The 15968-nt window shown below is 35.3% G+C and overlaps 1 protein-coding gene across 2 annotated transcripts in view; it reads left to right on the top strand.

Moving 5' to 3' along the window:
• The window catches only part of LOC143243070 (uncharacterized), a 698461-nt gene that overhangs the window by 418857 nt on the left and 263636 nt on the right, over window positions 1-15968 (top strand). The window contains exon 4 of one of the 2 annotated variants that reach the window (XR_013023846.1): window positions 262-303. The exons of the other annotated variant lie outside the window; for it this stretch is intronic. The gene's annotated coding sequence lies outside the window, so the exon portion shown is untranslated. Of the gene's footprint in view, window positions 1-261; window positions 304-15968 lie in introns of those variants that run through there. 2 annotated transcript variants of the gene reach the window in all.

A 15968-nucleotide genomic window follows, 5' to 3' on the forward strand; every position in this document is an offset into this window, starting at 1 on the left:
CTCATATTTGTTGTGTTCTGGTGAGACAAAAGGTAAGGAGGTATACAGTGAAGGGTCAGGAAATAGGATAACTGTGTGCTGAGCAGTTGATCTGAACTCAATTGGTCACTTTGCAAACATGTCCCAAATATTTCAAAGTTTCTAAATCTAGATAATACAAGTGAGAATAATATATAAGTTACAATAAAAATATATAAGTTTTTCATACCTGTTCTACTGTTATTTACAAAGCTAATGTTGTAATTTTGACTTCATCCATAGCTTTTCACACTCAACATGAGAAGTGAAGCCGTTATAAACAGGGAGACAGATGAACTGATGAACAGACACCACTGTTCACAGTATGTATAAAACAAGTAGTACAAAATGTCCGATCACATTCAAATATTGTCTGTATCCACTTTCAAAGTCATTCTTCTTTTGTTGCTGTTTAGATTCATTCTGTAATATCATACATGAGTAAAAATAAAAAGATTGTTGTTAGTAAACCACTAAGAAAAATTGTACAAAAACAAGACATGAGTAATTATTATGTGTAGAAATGATAATTAGTTAACAAATACAATCATGGATTTGGAGTCAACAGGTAGATTGTCTACTGGAGAAACTCGTCAGAGTTCACATTTAAACAAACATAAAAGTTTGATTGGTTTAAATTCTTGAGATACACTGAATGAATGATTTATAATTATAAAGTCTAAAGTATTTATGAATAAAACTGTTAGTATACATTTATCATTATGTTTTACTTAAAGTTTAAAATATAATATGTGGGTGTGCACCAACATGTGATAGGTGCTCCCAAATCGGGGTAGGGTAAAAAAAAAGGAGTAAGATAGATGAAAAACAAAAAGCACACAGCAATAGGTGATAGATAATTGTTTCTTTTATAACCCATGTTATGTTATAGTTCCAGATTATTTAACACCTTATCATACCCATGGATTTTCCCAACTAACAACATCCGAATTTACCTTTGTTCATGACAAAGTGATCAGTGATGTCGAGAAACCCACTTGTTGAGAGGGGTTTATATGTAAACGGAAAGTTTGTTGAAAATATTTTACATAGAAGCGAACAACGTTTTCGACTCTTCTATATCGTCAGGTTCATTAAAGAAAGAGGAACGACGGAAGCGACCACATTTGAAAGGGGTTGTAACTGTGTGTCATGTAGAGGGTGAAGGCCAGATGTTTGAATATAATTTTATTAATAATATAGGTATAAAGGCGTTCTTTATATTAGTTTGTTGTTGTAAGTAAGTTTCAGTGTTTGTTTATGTTTGTTTTTTATTTAGTATTTGAGTTTTTTATGGTTATGTTGTGTTTATGTTTGATTCTTGCAGTAGCCGTGTGAAGGTGACTTTATGTTCTTTGAATCTGATTTCCATTTTTCTACTTATTTCCCAATATAGAAGTCGTGGTAGTTATCACATTGTATTTTATAAATAATGTTGGTGTGGTGTTTGTCAGTGTAGTTTTTACATAGTATAGACCCTAGTTTTGTGCCGGGTTTTGAATAAATTTGGTATTAACTGGAATGTCATCATATTTTGTTACCATTTTGCCAAATGTTGGTTATTTGTTTGCTGATGTCAGGAATATATGGTATACAGCAGCATATGGTTTCGTGGTTTTGATCTGTGAGCTGTATTTACTTTAGTTGGTTGATTTTGCTTTCTGTGGTGTGCTTATAATGTTTTCTACGGTTTGTGGAGGAAACTTATTGATGTTGATGAAGTATTGTTTTATTTTGTCTAATTCATCGTTAATTTTATCTGGTGAGCATAGTTTTATGGCTGTGTTTATTTGGTTTCTTAGTATGTTGAGTTTTGTTTTGTTTCATGCTAAGTCCCAAGGAATGTATATAGTCCAGTATGGGTGATTTTTCGGTGGATTTCTGTTTTGAATTGTGTGTCAGTTCTTGTAATTTTGAGGTTAAGAAATGATATTTGATTGCTTTCTTCCTGTTCACATGTGAAGTTAATGTTGGGATGTATAGAGTTAATGTGATTGAAAAAAATAAGTATGTGTTCTGTAGATTTGAATCCCGCAAACGTGTCATCTATATATCTGTACCAGTATAGTGGTGGATGTAATGCTGTGTTAATTGCTTAAATCACCCATACTGACTATACATTCCTTGGGACTCAGCACATGAAAAAAAACAAACCTCAACATACTAAGAAACCAAATAAACACAGCCATAAAACTATGCTCACCAGATAAAATTAACGATGAATTAAACAAAATAAAACAATACTTCATCAACATCAATAAGTTTCCACAAACCGTAGAAAACATTATACGCACACACCCAGACAGAAAGCAAAATCAACCAACTAAAGTAAATACAGCTCACGAATCAAAACCACGAAACCATATACTGTTGTATACCATATATTCCTGACATCAGCAAACAAATAACCAACATTTGCAAAAAATTAGTAATAAAAATATGACATTCCAGTTAATACCAAATTTATTCAAAACCAGGCACGAAACTGAGATCTATACTATGTAAAGTACACTGACAAACACCACACCAACATTATTTATTAAATACAATTTGATAACTGCCACGACTTCTATATTGGAGAAACAAGTAGAAAATGGAAACCAGATTCAAAGAACATAAAGTCACCTTCACACGTTTTCGAACACTGCAAGTCAAATAAACACAACATAACCATAGAAAACACTCAAATACTAAATAAAGAAACAAACATAAACAAACGCAAAATTAAAGAAGCCTTACTTATACAACAACTTAAACCCAAATAAACCAATATAAAGGAACGCCTTTATACCTATATTAATATAATAAAATAAATAAAATTATATTCAAACATCTAATACCGCCCTCTACATTTCGACACACAGTTACACAACCCCTTCAAACATGTGGTCAGCTTCCGGTCAGTTACCTCTTCTTTGTGAACCTGACGATGACTAAAGAAGGTCGAAACGTCGTTCGCTCTTCTATGTAAAATATTTTCTCAACCCAAACGAGCATTTTTGTACATAAATTTGTTCATGACTTTCTATATTTCAATGATTGTTTCTGGGTTGGTTTGTCCATATTTCACTGAGTGTGTGTGTCTTGGCTGAAAACTGTCCATATTTCACGAGTGTGTGTGTTTCTGGGCTGGCTTTTCCATACTTCACGAGGTGTGAGTGTTTCTGGGTTGGTTTGTCCATATTTCTCGATGAGTGTGTGTTTCTGGGTTGGTTTGTCCACTACTTCACGGTGAGTGTGTTTCTGGGTTGGCTTGTCCACACTTCACTCGAGTGTGTGTGTTTCTGGGTTGGCTTGTCCATATTTCACGAGTGTGTGTGTTTCTGGGTTGGTTTGTCCATACTTCACGAGTGTGTGTGTTTCTGGGTTGGTTTGTCCATATTTTCACGAGTGTGTGTGTTTCTGGGTTGGTTTGTCCATATTTCACGAGTGTGTGTGTTTCTGGGTTGGTTTGTCCATACTTCACGAGGTGTGTTTCAGGGTTATCTTGTCCATATTTCTCGAGTGTGTGTGTGTTTCTGGGTTGGTTTGTCCATATTTCATGAGTGCGTGTGTGTTTCTGGGTTGGCTTGTCCATACTTCACGAGTGTGTGTGTTTCTGGGTTGGCTTGTCCATATTTTACGAGTGTGTGTGTTTCTGGGTTGGTTTGTCCATACTTCACGAGTGTGTGTGTTTCTGGGTTGGTTTGTCCATATTTCACGAGTGTGTGTGTTTCTGGGTTGGTTTGTCCATATTTCACTGTGTGTGTGTGTTTCTCGAGGTGTTCTGGCATTGTCCATAGTGTGTGTGTTTCTGGGGTTGGTTTGTCCATATTTCTCGAGTGTGTGTGTTTCTGGGTTGGTTTGTCCATACTTCACGAGTGTGTGTGTGTTTCTGGGTTGGCTTGTCCATATTTCACGAGTGTGTGTGTGTGTTTCTGGGTTGGCTTGTCCATATTTCTCGAGTGTGTGTGTGTTTCTGGGTTGGCTTGTCCATATTTCTCGAGTGTGTGTGTTTCTGGGTTGGTTTGTCCATTTCTCAGAGTGTGTGTTTCCTGGGTTGGCTTGTCCATACTTTCACTGAGTGTGTGTTTCTGGGTTGGTTTGTCCATACTTCACGAGTGTGTGTGTTTCTGGGTTGGCTTGTCCATATTTCTCGAGTGTGTGTGTTTCTGGGTTGGCTTGTCCATATTTCTCAGTGAGAGTGTGTGTTTCTGGGTTGGTTTGTCCATATTTCACGAGTGTGTGTTCTGGGTTGGCTTGTCCATATTTCTCGAGTGTGTGTGTTTCTGGGTTGGCTTGTCCATATTTCACGAGTGTGTGTGTTTCTGGGTTGGTTTGTCCATATTTCACGAGTGTGTGTGTTTCTGGGTTGGTTTGTCCATACTTCACGAGTGTGTGTGTTTCTGGGTTGGTTTGTCCATATTTCACGAGTGTGTGTTTCTGGGTTGGCTTGTCCATATTTCAATGAGTGTGTGTGTTTCTGGGTTCTGCCATTTGTCCATATTTCACGAGAGTATTGTGTTTTTTCTGGGTTGGCCCCATCCTTTGTTTCACGAGTGTGTGGTTTCTGGGTTGGCTTGTCCATATTTCACGAGTGTGTGTGTTTCTGGGTTGGTTTGTCCATATTTCACGAGTGTGTGTGTTTCTGGGTTGGCTTGTCCATATTTCACGAGTGTGTGTGTTTCTGGGTTGGCTTGTCCATATTTCATGAGTGTGTGTGTGTTTCTGGGTTGGTTTGTCCATATTTCACGAGTGTGTGTGTGTTTCTGGGTTGGCTTGTCCATATTTCACGAGTGTGTGTGTTTCTGGGTTGGCTTGTCCATATTTCTGAGTGTGTGTGTTTCTGGGTTGGTTTGTCCATATTTCACGAGTGTGTGTGTTTCTGGGTTGGCTTGTCCATATTTCTCGAGTGTGTGTGTTTCTGGGTTGGCTTGTCCATACTTCACGAGTGTGTGTGTTTCTGGTTGGCTTGTCCATTTCACGAGTGTGTGTGTGTGTGTTTCTGGGTTGGCTTGTCCATATTTCACGAGTGTGTGTGTTTCTGGGTTGGCTTGTCCATATTTCACGAGTGTGTGTGTTTCTGGGTTGGCTTGTCCATATTTCACGAGTGTGTGTGTTTCTGGGTTGGTTTGTCCATATTTCACGAGTGTGTGTGTTTCTGGGTTTTGTCCATACTCTCACTGTGTGTGTGTTTCTGGGTTGGTTTGTCCATATTTCACGTGAGTGTGTGTGTTTCTGGGTTGGTTTGTCCATATTTCACGAGTGTGTGTGTTTCTGGGTTGGTTTGTCCATATTCCACTGTGTGTGTGTGTGTTTCTGGGTTGGCTTGTCCATATTTCTCGAGTGTGTGTGTTTCTGGGTTGGTTTGTCCATATTTCTCGAGTGTGTGTGTTTCTGGGTTGGTTTGTCCATATTTCATGAGTGTGTGTGTTTCTGGGTTGGTTTGTCCATATTTCTCGAGTGTGTGTGTTTCTGGGTTGGTTTGTCCATATTTCTCGAGTGTGTGTGTTTCTGGGTTGGCTTGTCCATACTTCACGAGTGTGTGTGTGTTTCTGGGTTGGTTTGTCCATATTTCACGAGTGTGTGTGTTTCTGGGTTGGCTTGTCCATATTTCACAGTGTGAGTGTGTGTGTTTCTGGGTTGGTTTGTCCATATTTCACGAGTGTGTGTGTTTCTGGGTTGGCTTGTCCATATTTCTCGAGTGTGTGTGTTTCTGGGTTGGTATTTGGCTAACTTATTATTTGGCGCCCGTTCACGAAACGAAAAAACCTTACCCCATGGCGGTCACGAGTGAAGAGAGTAAAGTCTGTTATATTCAAAAACTGAACGCCAGTATGCTGTGAATCTGAAAAATGGGGCATTAAAGTTAAAAACGTCAACTTTGAAATTTGCTTTCTTTCAGAATGCAGTCTTTGATACATCATTCCAAAGTTTCTCCATTTTAGTGAACGAAACCAAACTTTCATAAATTCCTTAAATTATCAGATTTATCTAAAAAGACTACTGGTTTCTTTATTTTGACCAAATGTTCACGAGGGCTATCCGTTATAGCCGTCAGTAATTTAGCAGTGAAAGAAAAGAGGAAAGGTACTCTAGTGATTACCATCCACTGTTTTACAAAGAAACTGTTGGATTGATTGTAACAATATACCGCCCAGTCACGTGTCATAAAGGAAAGCATATTTGGTGAAGTAAACGTTGGATCAACAGTTTCGTACAAAACATCAACAGAACATAATTTTACTGGAAAAGTTCAAAGTGTACTGTACTAACTTTAGAATCATTGATACCAGTGTTGATTACACCATTGCACTAAACAAGTGGAACCAATGGAACGAAGACAAATTGTGCAGTGTGAACATGTCCAAACTTTGAGGTTGAATTGACAAACTAACAGCATTCAATTCTAGTTTTATCATAATGAACAGATTGTTAACCTATATAATTATAAATAATCAATGTAAATAAGTCCTAACTAAAATGAGAACTTGATTAAAATATTGCTTATTCTTGTAAACTCTACCACATTATCAATGGACCTTAACTGATTGTCACCCAACGTGAGGTAACATTCCAAAGATACCTGAGAGATCGTAGAAATAAAAATGTCGTAAACGTTTTAGTAATGATCATACGACACCGGGTGAACCATCACAGTATATTAAGTTGTTGTTAGTAATGATGATACGACACCAGGTGAACCATCATAGTGTATTAAGTTGTTGTTAGTAGTGATGATACGAAACCAGGTGAACCATCACACTATATTAAGTTGTTCTTAGTAGTGATGATACGACACCAGGTGAACCATCACAGTATATTAAATTGTTGTTAGTAATGATGATATGACACCAGGTGAACCATCACAGTATATTAAGTTGTTGTTAGTAATGATGATACGACACCAGGTGAACCATCATAGTCAATTAAATTGTTGTTAGTAATGATGATACGACAAGGGGTGAACCATCACAATATATTAAGTTGTTCTTAGTAATGATGATACGACACAAGGTGAACCATCACAGTATATTAAGTTGTTCTTAGTAGTGATGATACGACACCAGGTAAACCATCAGAGTATATTAAGTTGTTCTTAGTAGTTATGATACGACACCAGGTGAACCATCACAGTATATTAAATTGTTGTTAGTAATGATGATACGACACCAGGTGAACCATCACACTATATTAAGTTGTTCTTAGTAGTGATAATACGACACCAGGTGAACCATCACAGTATATTAAGTTGTTGTTAGTAATGATGATACAACACCAGTTGAACCATCACAGTTTTTTAAATTGTTGTTAGTAATGATAATACGACACCAGGTGAACCATCACAGTATATTAAATTGTTGTTAGTAATGATGATACGACACGAGGTGAACCATAACAGTATATTAAGTTGTTGTTAGTTATGATGATACGACACCAGGTGAATCATAACAGTATATTAAGTTCTTCTAAGTGATGATGATACGATACCAGGTGAACCATCACAGTGTGTTAAGTTGTTGTTAGTAATGATGATACGACACCAGGTGAACCATCACAGTATATTAAATTGTTGTTAGTAATGATGATACGACACCATGTGAACCATCACAGTGTATTAAGTTGTTGTTAGTAATGATGATACGACACCGGGTGAACCATCACAGTATATTAAATTGTTGTTAGTAATGATTATACGACACCAGGTGAACCATCATAGTATATTAAATTGTTGTTAGTAATGATGATACGACACCAGGTGAACCATCATAGTATGTTAAATTGTTGTTAGTAATGATGATACGACACCAGGTAAACCATCACAGTGTATTAAGTTGTTGTTAGTAATAATGATACGACACCGGGTAAACCATCATAGTATATTAAATTCCTATTGTGGATTATATATAGACATAATTATACAAAATTCACTGAAATCGCGAACTTATAGCAAAGTTAATTAATAGTACAACAACTTATTACAGACTGTGTTAACAATTGAAGCATAAAATAATGTTGAATATATACATCTTTTGTAAATCGAACATGAATAATTATTTAAGTTATAAGTTCTAATTTTATTATTATACAAAGAACACAGCGTGTATATTTGTATCTTTATAACAAAAATAATAAATACATTGTATCACTACGTGTTACATTGTAACATAGACAAAAATCTGTAAGATTCCCATTTTGGTATTCTAAATTCAGATAAATACAAAACAAAAAAATTACAATACGTACAACAAACCTTTGTTTATTATAGAACAGAATTTTAAGTACTGTCCTTGTAACAAGAACACGACTTTCACTGGGAGTAAACCAGGGATGGATCCAGAGAGGGGATGGGGGATGCATCCCCTCACTGACCATACCAAAATTGTGTACGATTACTTGTAACTTGATATTTTGGAATAAAATCAATAAATGAAAATTCATAGTCATATATATTTCTTTTATTTGTTTCTAAATGAATTTCATGAAATTAACGTTGCACTAAAAAGGAAAAGTTTACTTCTGGTCAGGTTTAAGTCACTGTTACTTAGTCGATCATACTCCCCCTACCAAAAAAATCCTTCATCCATCCCTGTACTAAAACTGAAGGTTTGATTACATCTTTATTGATGTAATTTATAAATATAATTTTAAGACATGGAGCTTAAAATACTTATTTTTTCAATAAACAGATAAAAAAGTACTGTTTACATTGCCACAAACCGAACGATTTTCCCCTGCAGTACTTTCTGTAAAATGATTTTTTTTCTCAGAAAATGTTTACTTTTTCTAAATTTTTCAATACGACGCTATCTGAAACAATCCAGTGTTCGCTAACACTAATTACTAAGCCTCTCGCAGGTTTTAGAGTAACGTAATTGTTTCTCATTTCAAAAATGTAATTCAGATTTATAGAATGACCTTATGTGAACATAATATTTATACAAAACTTTATACCTACAAATCGTACTTGTCGAAGTATACGTGGAATGTAAGGTGAGAAACCTTTTCATCCAAAATGTTGTTCTTTCTTCGCACCGTTTGGTTTTTATTTTAATATCTGGTCTCCATAGTTACTGTATAGAAATATTTACTAATAATGTGGTCCCGTTTTATTGTTGTCTTTCACAGTTTGTATTGGTTGGAGCTGTAACAATACTGGTGATTCAGTTTCGTAAAGAAATCGCGTAAGCAAAATAGAATGAAAATAACAGAAATATAAAACTGATAACATTTGGCAAAATTAGTAACAAAATATGACATTCCAGTTAATACCAAATTTATTCAAAACCAGGCACAAACTGAGGGTCTATACTATGTAAAAACTACACTGACAAACACCACACCAACATTATTTATAAAATACAATGTGATAACTGCCACGACTTCTATATTGGAGAAACAAGTAGAAAAATGGAAACCAGATTCAAAGAACATAAAAGTCACCTTCACACGTTTTCGAACACTGCAAGTCAAATAAACACAACATAATCATAGAAAACACTCAAATACTAAATAAAGAAACAAACATAAACAAACGCAAAATTAAATAAGCCTCACTTATACAACAACTTAAACCAAAATAAACCAATATAAAGGAACGCCTTTATACCTTTAATAATATAATAAAATAAATAAAATTATATATTCAAACATCTAATACCGCCCTCTACATTTCAACACACAGTTACACAACCCCTTTCAAACACGTGGTCAGCTTCCGGTCAGTTACCTCTTTCTTTGTGAACCTGACGATGACCGAAGAAGGTCGAAACGTTGTTCGTTCTTCTATGTAAAATATTTTCTCAACCTAAACGAGCCGTTTTTGCATATAAATTTCTCAACAAGTGGGTTTCTCGACATCACTGAAAACTGATAAGTGTGGGATAACAGTGGGAAAAGTTAGAAGACGTTAAAAGTAGAGTTATAAAATGAAAATATCTTTTAAACTTTTTAGAAGTTGTACATAGAGTGTAAATAAAGGGTCGTTCTTCACGATCACGTGTATAACAGTTTGTTGGTGAAGATCTCAGAGTAACAAGTTTGATATGTGAAAATTCATACTGGTCATCTGATGATTTATATGTATATTTGTATTACATGTAATATAAAAATAGAGAGAACCATAAAATGTTTCATTAGGTTAAAGTACACAAATAGATGCTGCTGAGAAAAAAAAACGATTAAAGTTGAAAGGATTTACTCACTGCGATTAACTCATTTGTATAAGAAGCGTTCTATTACGAACCATTCAACAATAACACACCGTTAAGTCACATGTTGATATGTATATGATAGTGTTATTAACTCATAACAAGTTAGTGTAGAATGTCCTGTTTGTTGTCAACATTTTCCACACCTGTTCTACAGTTATGTATAGAGTTAATATTGAACTTTATTTTCATCCGTAGCTTTTCACACTCAACACGAGGAGTGCCCATCATATACAGAAGACAGATGAACTGACGAGCAGACACCACGGTTCACAGTATACGATGGCCCGGTATGGCCAAACGTGTTAAGGCGTGCGATTAGTAATCTGAGGGTCGCGGCTTCGCATCCCCTAAGCACCAAACATGCTCGCCCTTTCAGCCGTGGGGGCGTTATAAAGTGACAGTCAATCCCACTATTCGTTGGTAAAAGAGTAGCCCAAGAGTTGGCGGTGGGTGGTGATGACCAGCTGCCTTCCTCTAGTCTTACACTGCTAAATTAGGGACGGCTAGCACAGATAGCCCTCGAGTAGCTTTGTGTGAGATTCAAAACAAACAAACACAGTATACATAAAGTGATCACATTCAGATGTTGACTACAGCTACTTTGAAAGTCGGTCTTCATTGGTGGTTGTTCAGTCTATCAAGTAATAAAGATTTGTTAACAAACACATCCATAGGCTTTAAGATTAGGGGTTAAAATTAATTAAAAAGATTAACTGTTTACTGTAGAATCTGGTCACATATAAATAAACATGAAAGTCTGGATGGATTTCATATTTCTTTGTGACTTACATTGAATAAATGTCACAAAATTATAAATTTTGAGTAAAACTGTTCGTACAGATTTATAATTATTTTTACTTAAAAGTTTAAAATTTGATAGGTGGGTGTGCACTCAACATCTGATAGATGTTCATAAGTCGTGGTAGGATAAAAAAACTGAAGTAAAACGATAGGCTAAAAACACGAAGAGCACAGAGCAATATGGTGATAGGTAGTTGCTTTGTCATAACTCACAAAGTATGTTTTAGTTCCAGTTGAGTTTTAACCCCATATCATGTACATGGTATTGTTCTGACTAAAAAGACATCTAAATCCATATTTGTTCATGGCTCCTCCGTATTTTCACGTGTGAAGACAGCAATTGCTGTCGCATTGACAAAACACAACGCCATCTAGTAGTAAGAGTTAATAGAATATGGTATTGGTCATGAAAATACAAAAAAAAAGTTGAGTGACTAATGGTTTTCGTTTATACACCAACATAGTGAAGAAACAGGACACGAACAATAAAATATAAATATTCTTTGTAGGGATGACACTGATCTGGAATCAATACTTAAAGAAACCATTCACATTAAACAACTTTAACCAACACCAAATATCACGTAACCTTCATTAAAATTATACCATTTAAAATACGTACAGCATTTTTTATTGTTAGTAATTTACTTTCTTTGTATTTTTGTATTGATTAAAATATCGTTGTTTCAGCAATGTATTTTAGTTATTCAGTTAGAAATATATTTTTTTATTTTGCTTTAAAGTAATGAAGACGGAATCTGTAGAATTCCGAAAACTTTATCTCTGTTCCTGCTGTTACATGAAACTGTTTCTTCATCTCCAATATAGTTATCCTATAAATCGTCAAAAATCGTTTTCCGTCGACACACCGATCGCTAATACCCAGATATGATCATAAGTAAATGAACTGTTGCCTGTAAGTTGTGCCTCTGAAAAATGGTACTTAAAAAGTAAACCTTAACATTTGCTTTTTTTCAGAATTCAAGCTTCTTCACGTTATTCCAAAGTTTCTCCAATTTAAAAAACCAAACCAAAATTTTCGTTAGCTTATCAAATTTCTCTAAAGAGACTGTTGGCTTGTTTTAAATTTGGCTCCAAGCTATCCAAGGATTATCTTCGCTAGTCGTCCGTAATTTAGCAGTGAAAGAAGAGAGGCATCTAGAGATCACTACACACCAACACACAAACTTACTGAAACAGTTCAATGTGTACTCTACTTACCTTACAATCGTTGTTAACAGCGTTGATTACACCGGTATACTAAACAAGTGGTACCAGTGGACCGAAGACAAATTCCTCGACGTGAACATGTTCAAAATTTGAGGCTGGATTGATTGACCAATAACGTTTACTCCTAGTTTCATCCTGGCGACCTGATTGTTAACCTAAGTAATTGTAACATAAGTTATCAGTGTAATTCAGTGCTAGCTAAAGGTCTTTATTTCTCTTTTCCACCACTTAAATTCAGTGTTTATCGTTTTAAGAAATGAAGTTTAAGAGAAAAACTTCTTTCAATAAACGGTACCACAGTTAATATATAAAAAATTATGGTTTGTATCAGCACAATCCGAATACTTTTCCCCTGCAGTACTTGATGTAAAAAAATCTTTATTTTTTCTTAGAAACCTTCACTTTTCTAAAGTTTTCAGAATTACGCTATCTAAAACAGCTCAGTGTTCGCTAACACTAATTACTAAGCCTCTCGCAGTTAAGAGTAACGTAAATGATATTTGCAAAATGTGCAACTTTTGTTTATTTCAAGAATTTAATTCAGATTTAACGAATGATCTTATTTGAATTTACAATTAAAATATTTATACAAAACTTTATACCTTCAAATTGTGCTGGTAGAAATGTCCGTGGAATGTAAGGTGAGAAACTTTCGACTATAAAATTTTGTTTTTTCTTTCCACATTTCGCTTTCTACGTTAATAACTTGTCGCCTTAGTTACTATACACAAATATTCAATATTCTATTTAATCTTGCTTTCCACAGTTTTATTGGTTGGAGGTGTAACAATACTAGTGAATCAATTGTTGTAATAAAATGACGAAACCGAGAGAGAAGGAAAATGGCAGAAATATTAAACTTATAAGTGAGGGTTAACAGTGGGAAAAGTCAGATGTTAAAAGTAAAGTTATAAAAAAGAAAATTTATCTTTTAAACTTAGTTAATAAATTGTACAGAGTTTAAATAAAGGGTCGTTCTTTACGATCACTTGTATAATCGTTTGTTGGTGTAGATCTCAGTAAGAAATTTGAGATGTGAGAAGTCATATTTCTCGTCTGTTGATTTATATATTATATACATTTCTATCTATATATATTATATGTTTGTACTGTAAGAAATTTCAGAATAGAGTGAACCACAAAATGTGTTATGATTAGATTAAAATATATATGTAAAAACGACTGGTTTGGGTTGAGAATTTTTTTATTTTTTTTTTACGTAGACGAGCGAACAACGACCTTCTTCGGTCATTCAGGTTCACAAAGAAAGGAAGAGGTAACTGACCGGAAGCTGACCACATGTTTGAAAGGGTTTGTGCAACTGAGTGTCGGAATGTAGAGGGCGCGTTTAGATGTTTGAATATGCAATTTTATATTATCTATTTTATTATTTTTAATATAGGTGTAAAGGTGTTCATTTGTATTGGTTTATTTTGGGCTTGAGTTGTTGTATAAGTAAGGCTTCTTAAATTTTGCGTTTGTTTATGTTTGTTCCTTTATTTAGTATTTGAGTGTTTTCTGTGGTTATGTTGTGTTTATTTGAATTGTAGTGTTCGAAAACGTGTGAAGGTTTTTTGAATCTGGATTCCATTTTGCGAAACATTGTTCGATCCTCTACGTAAAAAAATTTCTCAACCCAAACGAGCCGTTTTTTACAAATATATTTATCTCTACAAGTGGGTTTTCTCGACATCATCGATTATGATTAGATTATTTTTAGCAGTATCTATTTGTATATTTTAAACCTTAAAGAACACAAGTTACTATCCCTAATAAAAACAAATTGTAAGATTGTGTGGTACTCTAGAGGAGGGATGGACAACTTATTTTTCAGTGGCCACAACAACTGTGGCTAATGAAAACAACGTTTGCCACACTATTAAAAAATAAAGATGTTAGTTTAATCAAAATAACTGTATTTCAAATAACCATCAATGTGAAAATAGATGGAGTTTCATCAACAAGTTTCGTGAAATTTAACTGAATATCTATGCTCCATGAGCATTTTGGCTCTGGCTCTAAATTTGTCATTAAGCCGAGATCTGTATCTAGACTTGAGAAAATAGAGATCATCTTTAGCATTAGAGAACTCATAGCTCTAACTATCTTCTAGAAAACTATTCAAATTTGCAAAATGTGTCTTATCATTCTTTTGTAATTGTTTCGCAAGGATGTTTAGCTTCAATTGAAATTCATGAATAGACTGTGATTGCTCGCTTATTATTCTTCCTCTTCCCTGAAGCTTCGTATTCAGATCATTCACGTGAGCCATCATGTCGCACAGAATGTACAAATCACACTGCCATGACAAATTTTCAATCTTACCTTTTTCAACAAGATACTCTTTTGTTTGAAGAAATGGGGAAGTGAATCGTTCAACTTTTCCTCTACTTAACCGTCTTACATTTGCAAATTTAATCAGATGATAAAAAGGCCCGGCATGGTCAAGCGTGTTAAGGCGTGCGACTCGTAATCTGAGGGTCGCGGTTCGCATTCCCGTCGCGCCAAACATGCTCGCCCTTTCAGCCGTAGGAGCGTTAATAATGTGACGTTCAATCCCACTCTTCGTTAGTAAAGAGAGCCTAAGAGTTTGCGGTGGGTGGTGATGACTAGCTGCCTTCCGTCTAGTCTTACACTGCTAAATTAGGGACGGCTAGCACAGATAGCCCTCGAGTAGCTTTGTGCGAAATTCAAAAACAATCAAACAAGATGATAAAAATTACAGTCACTGCTTTTCTTCAGAGACTCAACAAACTGTTGATGGATGAAAGAGCTTCCACTTCTAATATAATTCATGGTTTTATAACAATGTCCTTCACATTTCTCAATTAATCACTTTTAGACATATGAGCACATAAATTTTTGACGCAAAATGCAATGGAAAGATGGCAGCGTGGACTTCACATTATTTTCAATTAAACTATGTTTAAAAAGATAAATAAATTGTTATTTAGCTCCAGTCATGGCAGGAGCACCGCCTGTTTTGACAGAAACCAGTTTTTTTAATCCAGATTGAATTTTTTTGACATTTCAAGAAATTTTTTAAAGATGTTTTTCCACATGTTAGATCACGTAATCCACAAAGGCCAAGTATTTCTTCCCTCACTTGAAGATCTGAAGTTACATATCGAAACCAAATATCAACTGTGCAGTGTCGCTAACATCTGTGGACTCATCTAGAGCTAAAGAAAAATACGGAAAATGTGAACGCTATGAAATTAGCCTAAATACTACCTGGTCAAAATTTTAAGACCATACTGAAACGAAGTATTAATCAGTAAACAGGTAACCAAATTTAGTCATTTGTGTTCAAGAATTAGCGTTGTCAACATCTCCAACTGACACCTCCTGTGCTAAATTGGGTAAAACATGTTAAAGGCTAAAAGTTGACTGAGATAGAACTGGCAGAATTGTCAAGCGGCGAAAGCAAGATCTCTTTCAATGTACCATCACTGGTGAGATTGGGCGTAGCAAAACTGCTGTTGTAAAATTCTTAAAGGCCCTGAGGGATACAGAACAAGAATTTCAAGTGATCGGCCCAAGAAATTTTCGCCGGCGTTGAGCAGGAGGTTTCGATGAGTTAGTTATCCAGCAAGAAACCAGCCGATCATCGAACCAGATAATCTTACGGATGCAGAATGCAGCTCAAAATCGATAAGACGGCATCTACGAGAGAAAGGATTTAAAAATCGTGAATGCCTTCTTCCATACCATGAAACAGCTTGG

The sequence above is a fragment of the Tachypleus tridentatus genome, unplaced genomic scaffold, assembly GCF_004210375.1.
Source record: "Tachypleus tridentatus isolate NWPU-2018 unplaced genomic scaffold, ASM421037v1 Hic_cluster_2, whole genome shotgun sequence".
Lineage (NCBI taxonomy): Eukaryota > Metazoa > Arthropoda > Merostomata > Xiphosura > Limulidae > Tachypleus > Tachypleus tridentatus.